The sequence below is a fragment of the Canis lupus genome, chromosome 30 (genome assembly GCF_048164855.1).
Source record: "Canis lupus baileyi chromosome 30, mCanLup2.hap1, whole genome shotgun sequence".
NCBI lineage: Eukaryota > Metazoa > Chordata > Mammalia > Carnivora > Canidae > Canis > Canis lupus.
In genome coordinates this window covers 37,779,378-37,790,469 of record NC_132867.1, presented here as the reverse complement: position 1 = coordinate 37,790,469, position 11,092 = coordinate 37,779,378, and positions in this window count along the sequence as shown.

The following is an 11,092-nucleotide window of genomic DNA, read 5'->3' as shown; positions in this document are numbered from 1 at the left end:
GAGGAAAAAAATCAAGCCCAAAAGAAACTGAGATAGAAGACAAAAGGAAACACGATAGTACAAATAAAAAGCTCAAAATAACATAAAAATCCAAATATATCAGTAACTGTATTACATGTAAACAAACTAAATGTTTCAGTTTAAATGTAAAAAACTGATTAGGAGAAAGAGAATCAAGTTCTATAATATCCACAAAAGATCCACCTAACATATAAGGATACACAGGAGCTGAGCATCAACGGCTGGAGAAGTACAGCGCTCAGAAACACAATCAAGATAAAGCTAGTGTAGCTATAAAATCAACTAAAGAAAAAAAAATCAACTAAAGACACTACAGCAAAAAAGCATTACCTGAGTTAAAGTTACGCGAAGCTCCATAGACCATAAACAATTTCTAATCTTTACATATCCAATAACTTGGCCTTAAAATATATTGTAGCAAAATCCACAATCATGGTGGGAGGATTTTATCATTTCTCTGTCAGTAATCAATAGAATAAGCAGACAAAAACAAAGAAAAACCTGGTAGAAATGATTATCATGAATAACAAGCATGACCTAATGAACATATCTAGAAAATCTTCATATGGTCGGTAACACTAGTGAAAGCTATTTTTAGGAAGAAACGTCTTGCCATAACTACTTCTCCTAGAGAGGAAGAAAGGCTGAAAACTAATGAGCTAGGAATCAGTCTCAAGCAGTAAATAAAGGAAGAGCAGATAACACCCAAAGAAAGTAGCAGAGGAGCCAGGGGAATATAACATGATTCAACAGAAACACTGGCTACACATTCTTCGTCTCATTATAAGTTGAGGAAATGCAAATTAAAACTTCAAGGAAATACCATTACATACTTACTCACCATACTGGCAAACAGTTCTATGGAGGATTTAGAGCAATGAGATCTCTCACAATCTGCTTGTAGGGCTAGATTAGTACAACCAATCTGGAAATCAATTTTTTGTTTTCTATTAAAATTGAAAATATATATACAAGATGAGCCAGCAACTCCACACTAAGCATGTATACTCAGAGAAATTAGTATATATGGGCACCAGGAGACGTAACCAAGGTGTTCAGAGTACCTTGTTCTTAGTAGCCAGTAGATACAAACATCCCAAACTTCCCAGTAGAGGGTCAGTGTGGTATATCCACTCTGTAGAATACACTACGGCAATGTAAATAATCAAACTACTGCTATAAAGCTAAAAAATGAACAAATTCATAAACTCAACTATATTGTTTAAGAAAATGCACATAGGCAGTACACCTGGTGGTGAGGGGAGGAGCAGAGGGAGAGAGAGAATCTTAGGCTCCATGCCCAGCGTGAAGCCAAATGCAGGGTTCAGTCTCACAACTCTGGGATCATGACCTGAGCCAAAATCAAGAGTCAGAACCTTGACTGACTCAGCCACCCAGGCACCCTAAGAGTTATCTCTTAAGGCAAGGGCACAACAGAAGCTTCCAGCATGCCAGTTGACCCAGTATGATTTCCTGACTTCACCTTATAAATATTTATTTAACTCTATATGCATTTCATGTTTTGTGCCTATTTCACTTTTTCCTAATGTGAAAAAGTAAATAAAAGACAAAAAACAGGCACCAAAATTGTAACAATAATTTAGCCTGGGGAACAATTAGAATGTATGTCTTTTGTAATCCAATAAAATAAAATAAAATCCAATACACATTATTTAATTTAAAAATATAATGAAAAATCTTTATTGAATAGATAATAAAATATATGAAGACAAAAATCATAAAATAAAATAAATATCTAGGGCCACCTGGGTGGCTCAGTCAGGTAAGTGTCTGACTTTGACTCAGGTCATGATCTCAGGGTCCTGGGATTGAGCCTCACATCAGGCTGCCTTCTCGGTGAGGAATCTGCTTGCCCCTCTCCCTCTGCCTTTCCTCCCACTCATGCTCTGTCTGTCTCAAATAAATAAATAAAATCTTTTTAAAAATTAAAATTAAAAAATTAAATGTCTGAAGAAGTAAATCAATTTTCCATCAGAGATAAACAAGGGCCTCTTACACTTTCTGTGTTTGGAGGTCACCATCAGCCCTGGAGCTGTGGTGTTCTCAGGCCTAACTGCATCTGACAATCACCTGGGGAGCTTTTAAAACTCCCAATCCCCAGGATGTGGCCAGACCAATTAATTCAGGATCTCTCAGGAGAGACCCAAGCATCAATATTTCTGAAGTTCCCTGGGTAATTATAGTGTTCAGCCTAAGCTGAGGATTCCTCTCTGGAAGAAGGTCATCATGAAGATTTACCTTTTTCAACATCCTTTAAATTATTTTGTGTGTGTGTAGAGGTTCCTCATTGGTCAATTTTCCATAATTGCTGGGGAGAGCAGGAAAGATTAACAACTAATATTTGCATAATTAAAAGTGTTCTCATGCCAAAGGTCAAGGCTAAGAGCTTTTTATAAGCAAAAATCTATAACAAAACATGTAGATCCAACCATTTCCCCCTCATATTCTCATTTTTCTTTGAGGTTCCTCTAGTATACTGTGGGTGTTACAGTGAAGCCTCAAACCAGCGTCATCTTTCTGGTTTTGCATTGTGCATTGAGAGGCCTAGTTTTCTACATAGTTGCTATTTTTAGTTGAACTGTGAAAATCCAAGAAAAGCCCTGTAAAAGTGCACTGATTAATGTGGAGATGGTTTTGAGTGGTGTTGAGAGTGGGAATGGTGAGAACTTCAGGATGTAGGAAGACTAAAAACCAATTTATTGGGGCACCTGGGTGGCTCAGTCAGTTAAGCATCCAAATCTTGATTTCTGCTCAGGTCATGATCTCAGGGTCTGGGATGGAGCCCGGCATCAGGCGCCATGCTCAGTGGGGAGTCTGAGGATTCTCTCTCTCTCTCTTTCTTCCCCTCCCCCTGCTTACACACACCCTCTAAAATAAATAAATAAATCTAAAAAAAACTTTTAGTGCAAACTTTGATGGCCAAGATTTGGTTTAAATGTACTTTTCCCTAATTTTTTTTTAAAAAGCTCTGTGATAGCAAGGTTATGAGATTCCATTATATCATGCAATTATGGTCACTATTTTTGAGATTATACAATAGCATAATCTAGAGTAACCCCCTTTGATGCTGAAATTTCACTGAACACATCACTCACATGGCTTGAATTATATTAAATATAATGCAATACATGGTGAATTTGGAGGTAGCTTAAATTCTCCACATTTGCCATGTTCTCTGTTTTCTAAAGTCTTTTTCTTAAGTTTCATAAAGCAGTATCTACAAATGGTTTTATAAAATCAAATAGTACAGAATGTTATATAGTGAAAAGGCAGCCACAAATCCACAGTGTTCCTGTGGAAGGGCAACCACTCTTAGCAGTTTTCAGGGCCTGCTTCCAGAGACAGACTAGAAAGGAAATCGTTTTCAGCTCCATTTCCAAATCCAATCAAACTATCAACAGCCATGTGAGGAAACCGAGCAAAATATCAAGGCAATGATACCACATAGCAAGACAGCAAAAATAGACCTCCCATGCATCCTTCCTCTGAAAGCTACAGAAGGGTGTGCTCCATCAACAGAAGAGGGTAAACCAAACAGAAGGAAAACATTGACTCCAGGAAACAAGACCAGGATGCCAGCTGTGTAGCAAGCCTGGGGAGCAATCAGCCAGGCCCAACCAGGTCAAAAGAGTTCCAGAAGAGAAGGCTCCAGGACAGGTTACAGGAAAATTATCCACTACCTTTGGCCATTCGGAAAATAGAATTGACAGGCAGTTGAATGAGAAAGGAAGAATTTTTGGCGGCTACATATTTAAAAACTAAGCAAATTTAAAAAAAAGGATGAATATTCATTCCAGTGGGTATGAGGAACTTTCACATAAGAAAAAAAGATGTAACCACGGCCCACTACTTTTCCTAGCAGTTAATGATACTTACATGGTCATAGACAAACCAAATAGACTCTTACCTAGAGGGATAGGGTCCCTGGGTGATGGGCATTAATGAGGGCATGTGATGGGATGAGCACTGGGTGTTATATTCAACTGATCAATCACTGAATTCTACCCTGAAATTAATAATACACTACGTGTTAACTAACTTGAATTTAAATAAAACTAAAAACTAAAAACAGAATAATAATAATTAGTAGTAGTGAATAAATATTTATCAGAAATTGTGATATAATGAGAGGATGAGGGAGGTGAACAGTGGTAGGAGGTGTGAGGTGACTAAATCGTCATCCACAGTAATGAGAAGACGACAGAAAACGTCTAAGCAACATAGGATATGAGGTATAAGCATATTATCTAGAAATGTAGACGTAAATGCCCAAAGACATAGCAGCAGGGATCAAGTTTGCGGAGGGGAGAGCTTTAAAAAGCACCGGTACCTTTTTTACTCTGTGTACATGTATCACTTTGAAAAAATAATTGATTTTTTAAAGTCTGCCTGTATATGTAAATTTAAAAGTAAAAATGATACTCAACATTCCGATTTCAGAGCTACCGATTTCTATGGACTCAAGCACACAGCTCTTACTGATACACTTAGAAGAGCTAATTAATGAGGATGGGATATGTTATGATGAATCAACAAAATAAACTGAAATGTCACTGACTTCATATAGTAAAGCAAGTCATGATCCTGCCGAGTCTCAGTTAACTTCTTCAAATGCAAAAGGGAAAAAATATACTTGTTCGGCCCACCCCAAAAGCTGTTGTGAAATTAAATGAGATTGTGTATGAAAGTGTTTTGTAATGGTAATTGATTTCCTGATTAATTGATTTTTAATTGATTATTTTACCAATTAGCTTATTTACCTATTAGCTTCTTTTTATATAACTCACCATGTTACAGCTTTGCTTTGAAAATAAGACAATAGATTAGGCAAATCAAATTGTGCCTGTGGCATCACCATTAATGTTTCCTCTTTCTGTGTAATGCTTTCGATGCAATCCGCACGATAATGAGATGACAATATCTATATTTTCCTCCTCGGTATAATAAACTAGGTAAAAAAGGATCCTCACATATAGGGACCATGTTTAACTGAAAGCTCTGTTTTTGTCCCCAACCTAACTGGTTGTGCTGTTGACTTATAAACACAGTCTAAAGATACAACAAGGGGTATTTATTCTCAGATGTTTTTTGTTTCTTTTTATTATGGAAAATGTCTAACATATGCTGTATGGGAAGCAGAATAATGGTCTCCCAAAGATGTCTACATCTTACTTCCTGGTACCCCTGACTATGGTAGGTTACATAGCAAAGGAGAATTAAGGTTGCAGATGGAATTGAGGTTGCTAATCAGCTGACCTTGAGATTGGGAAATCATCCTGGACTAAGCCAGTAGGTCCACTATCACCACAAGGGTCCTTAAAAGTAGAAAACATTTCCTGGCTTGTAAGACCCAGAAAGACAACAGCAGGAGAGGACTCCACTTGCCCCTGATGATTTGAAGATGGAGGAAAGGGGCCACAGCTTAGGAACATAGGCATTTTCTACAAGATGAAAAGGCAAGAAAATAGGTTCTCTCCTAAAGCCTCCAGAGAGGAATGCAGCCCGCCCTCCCGGTACCATGATCTTAGCCCAGGGAGACCCATGTTGGACTTCTGACCTACAGAACCCATAACATAATAAATTTACATTGTTTTAGATCACTACGTTTGTGGTTATTACATTGAATGTAATGAACAAATTTGAGGACAAGTGACATCTTACAACATTGGGTTTTTCTAAACATGAATATGTGATGTCTTTCCATTCTTTAGTTTTTATTTTGTTCTCCCATTAAGATATATAATAATCTTCACAAAGTTCTTACATATTTTGATTAAATTAGACTCAATTAGCCTGGATTTTGTTGCTAAAGGACTCTCTTAAATCATTATCTTTTTTTTTTTTTTTGAAATCATTATCTTTTAAAACCTTTTTATTTTGGAATTGTTAGAGACTCACAAGGAGTTGCAAAAATAACACAGAGAGTTATTATTACTTTTTAAGTGGTTGTTGTTAGTATGGTACTGACTTATGTGTATTGACTCTATAGCCAGCAACCTCGATCAGCTGTTTATGATTTTACTAGTGTTTCTGAATATTATCTTCCGATATTCAATCATATTACCTGCAAATAATAAACATTTTATTTTTGCCATTTCAGTCCTTATCTCTTTTTCACTTGTTTTATTGTGCTCTCCAGATCCTGCAGTATAATGCTGGAAAAAAAAAAAAAAAACAGTAAAAGCAAGCCTCCTTGTCCTATTTCTTACTTAATTTTTTTTTATTTCTTACTTTAAAGCAGGGTTTCTCAATCTCAAAACTATTGACAGTATATAGGAGGGTTAGCAGAATCCTTGGCCTCTACTCTCTAAAAGCTAGATGCCATCGCATAGCACCTGCCCCTGCAGGTTGTGACAATGAAAACTACCCCCAGGCATTGCCAAATGTCCCTGGAAAAGCGATATTCCCTCTGGTTCAGAAACATGCCCTAAAAGGTAGTACTGCTAACATTTCATCATTAAGTTTGATTTTTGCTGTAAGCTTTCTATAGGTATCAATTGGGGTTTATGGTTACAAATAACAGAAATTGACTCAAGCTAAACTTATCACAGAAGCAACAACAACAAAGAGATATCAGGTTCCTAATATAATCAATGAGAAGTCTCAACAACCAGACATGGAGAATGGATGCAAACCAAGGGAAATTATGTGGAATCCCAGGGCTCAGGGAATGTTCCAAGAACAGCCTAGTGAGGGGACTGGCCAGATGCTTCTGCACCTGCCACCATAGAGAGTCCCACACCAGTCCCGCTTCTTTGTGAAACCCATTTGCAATCAGGGTCACTGGCAGTGCATCCAATCAGCTGGGCTTAAGACTGAATGGCAGGGCTGGGGTGAGGGTGGGAAATATCAGCAGAATCTGGCCTTTGGAGCTTCTAGAGTAGGATATGGTACTAGATTCTCACTGAGGCTCACAGAAAGGAGATTCCCTAAATGTAGAAAGGGGATGCAGATGCTAGATAGCCTAAAAGTGTGTACAAATACTGAGTAAAAGATACCAATATGCACACAATTACCTTTATCAGGTTGAGGAAATACTGTTCAAATCCTGATTTGCTTTTTTTTTTGGTCTGTTTCACATGAGGGTTATAAGGGTTGATATGTCAGCCTAACTAGGCCAGAGTTCTCAATTATCCAATCAAACACTAACTGGGGGCACCTAAGCATCTCAGTTGGTTAAGTGTCTGCCTTCAGCTCAGGTTGCGATCCTGGGGAACCAGGATTGAGCCCCACATTGGGCTCCCTGCTCAGCAGTCAGTCTGCCTCTCCCTCTCCCTCTCCCTCTGCCCCTGCCCCAGCTCATTCTCTCTGTCTCTCCAAAATAAATAAATAAAATATTTGTTAAGGGCACTGAGATATTACTGTGGAGGTATTTTTCAGATGTAGTTAACACGTACAATCAGTTGACTTTAAGTAGGTTACTCTCAATGATTGTGGGTTGGCCTCACCCAATCAGTTGAAGACCTTAAGAGCAAACACCAAGGTGTCCGGTGAAGAAGAAATTCTCCCTCATGACTGCAACATCAGCTCCTGCCTGAGTTTCCATCCTGGCAACCTGCCCTGCAGATTTCAGACTTGCCAGCCTGCACAATCATGTAAACCAATTGCTTGAAATAAGCCTGTGTATGTGTGTGCATGTGTGTATTCTATCAATATACAGATTTGAGTAGAAATATACCCTGGAGAGAATGCTGTTCCTTTAGAGAATGGTGACTGATACAAAGGTATTTAATTTTATTGAATACTTTATCTGCATTTAATGAGAGAATCTTTCTTTTTTCCTTTGAGGCAGAGGAAGCTAGTTTTTCCCTACTATCTGTTCTTTTTCTTCGATAGCAATAAAATCACAGGAGACACATTGCCACTCATGACTTTCTCAAAATCCCTTGCAGCGAGATGTGGCCATGTGACTACATTCTGGCTAATGAGCTGTGATTTGAAGAAGTGTGTGTGATTTTCATGTCTTGCCCTTCAAGGGATGGGGACGGAGGATGGGAGCATGCTCTTTGCTTGACTGCTCTTCCCTTCCTGCTAGCTGGAATATATCTTGAAGGGAGCAGCTGGAGCAGCCATCTGGATGACAAGATGGAAGCCATGTGTTGAAGGGGGTAAGGCAACAAGTGAGCTTGTGTGACTATTAATCATGAGCCACCATACCAGCTTTGGACCATCTGCCTAGAGTTCCATGTGAGACATAAAATTCTATCTTGTTAAAGTTGCTATTATTTTAGATCTTCCTGTTCCAAGAGTCAAAGTTACATCCCGTCAACGCAAATTACACCAACATACTTTTTTTTTTACCAACATACTTTATAACATTAAATACTCTCATATTTTTAACATACTTCAAATTCATTTCAGTAATGTTTTTTTTTATTATTTTTACACCTATTTTTATAGGTGAAATTGGTCTATAATGTTCCTTTCTTTTACTGGGCCTGTCAAGCTTTAGTATCATGGTTGTACTAGCTTCTTAATGCTCATTGGAAAATGGGGTCCCCCTTTTTCTATTTTCTGGAATAATTTATACCATAAAAGTTGTTCAGTCTTGGAAGATAAACTATTTCCCATAAGTGCTTGATGAGGTTGCCCTATGATTTTTATAATTTTTATAATTGAGTCAGATGTTTACATATGGACATAATTCCATTTCTCCCCAGGTCAATTTTTGTAATTATTTTCCTAGAAAATTGGCTCATTTCTTAAATGTTTTCAAACATTTTGGCTCACCCTTTCTCTTTCAATATTACATTTTCTACTTAATCTATAGTTGGATTTCCTCTTTAAGATTTCATTTATTTTTTTAAAGATTTTATTTATTTATTCATGACAGACACACAGAGAGAGAGGCAGAGACACAGGCAGAGGGAGAAGCAGGCTACCTGTGGGGACCCTGATGTAGGACTCATTCCTGGGTCTCCAGGATCACACCCCAGGCCAAAGGCAGCGCTAAACCACTGGGCCACCAGGGCTGCCCCTTTTTAAGGTTTCTAATATGTCTGCTGCTTTGTTCTCTTTTTATTAATCATTATACCAAAAAGATATACCTCTTTATAAAAGCACTTTCAAAATGTCAAAATGTCTGAGTGTTTTGTACTTACCTGTATCATTTTAATTTTGTTGCTTTCTGCTCTAATACTTATTTTATTATTACTACTTTTCTGTAATTATTCTATTGTTATTTTTGTACCAAATGTTTAGATCATTTTCAGTCCCTCTTTTTAAATATATGCTTCTGGGGTTACAATTTTCCTTCTTAGTCCTGTTTCAACCTCATCCAGGCCTCTACTAGCCCCTTTGTGAGAACTTTCAAAAGTTGCTTTCTTTGGGTGGACTCAACTTTCTGGATGCAGAGCCTGGCTACTGGTGCTTTGGTTTGGAAGAGGAAGAGTTGTCCTTCATCTGGGCAGATGCCATTCAGCACTGTGGGGCACACTTGATGATAAAGCTTTAGTGTCCCAAGCTCCTGCCCAGGTCCCCTTGTACATAGCTGCAAACTGTTAGCCCTAGTCACATCCAGAAGTTTTAATAGATTAAATAAATTTGTATTCAGTCTCATTATTCAATGTGATATCCATTTTGGCCTCTTCGACACACAAATTCTTTAGGGGCATGTTTTTCAATTTCCAAATACATGATAGGAAGGAAGAGTGGTTTTTTGAGGCAGTAGGGTTTTTTTTACATTCATTTCTTTTTATATTGCACTATGATCAGAAAATGTAGTCCATATAATGATCATTCTTTTGGTGTTTGTTAACATTTATTCCATGGCCTAAACTAGGTCAGTATTTATTAATGTTCCTTCTCCGTGAAAGAGAAAGAGAGCAAGAGACTTATTCCTCCCTTTGTCCACATGGGGCTTCATGAACATCCATTACCATGAGTTATTAATTGTATTTACTTTTCTCGGTTTATTTTTTTTCTGCTGATGAAGCAGCAGACTTATTACAAATTTCAAAGAGGAAACTCAACTATAGATTAAGTAATATTGAAAGAGAAAGTATGAGGCAAAATATTTGAAAACCTCTAAGAACTGAGACAGTCTTATTCTTGGTCCTCCCCCTTTGGACTCTGCTTCTGGTGCCAGATAAGTGCCCAGCTCACAATGTTCCTGCTCACATTCAGCATTTCCTGGGTTTTTCTCCCTGGACCCTCCTGCTCCTCCCAAGTGGCTGCATCTTAATAGGCTTCAGGTTAGATTTCACCTTCTGGAAAGCTTTATTGGTACCTCTAGATACACTCAGTGCCCTCTCTGTGTGCACCCGCTGAATCTAGCATGGAATTGATCACAGCCTTACCACACTGTACTGTGAAAGCCTGTCTACCAACTGTTTTCTTTAATAGAAAATAAGTTCCATGAGGGCAGGAACTCTGGCACACAATAAATATTCAACAAAAATTTGATACATGAATGTGTAGTAATCGTCACTCAGTAAAGTATTGGAAAACTCCTTGAAAATGCATACCTTTAACTCTGATTGAATTCTAGGTTTTAGGCAGTGAGGTTGGAGTTAGGACTCCAGGATTAGTTTCTAACTGTATGACTTTGGTGTGGACTGAATGTTTATGTCCATCCTTACCCATCACCCTACCACCTTCCCACTCTGCTCCAAATTATTATGCTGAAGCCCTAATCTCCACTTTGATAGTATCAGGAAGTAGGCCTTTTGAGGGGGTGTAATTAAGTTTATACGAGGTCATGAAAGAGGAGCCCTCATGAGAGGATCAGTGTTCTTATAAGAAGAGACACCAGAGAAGTGAGCGTGCTCTCTCTCTCTCTCTCTCTCTCTCTCTCTCTCTCCCATACAAAAACATAACCAGAAAGCATGCCTCACCAGGAACCAAATCTGCTGGCACTTTGATCTTGGACTTCCAGCCTCCAGCACTGTGAGAAATGAATTTCTATTGTTAAGCCCCCCAGTCTGATATTTTTGTTATGGCAGCCCTAGCCGACCAGTACACCAGGAAACAGGTGATTTGACTTAGAACAAGTGTCAATGGAGACGATGGAAAGAGATCTGAGGTCTTGGCCCTGAAGTGCTCCAAATGC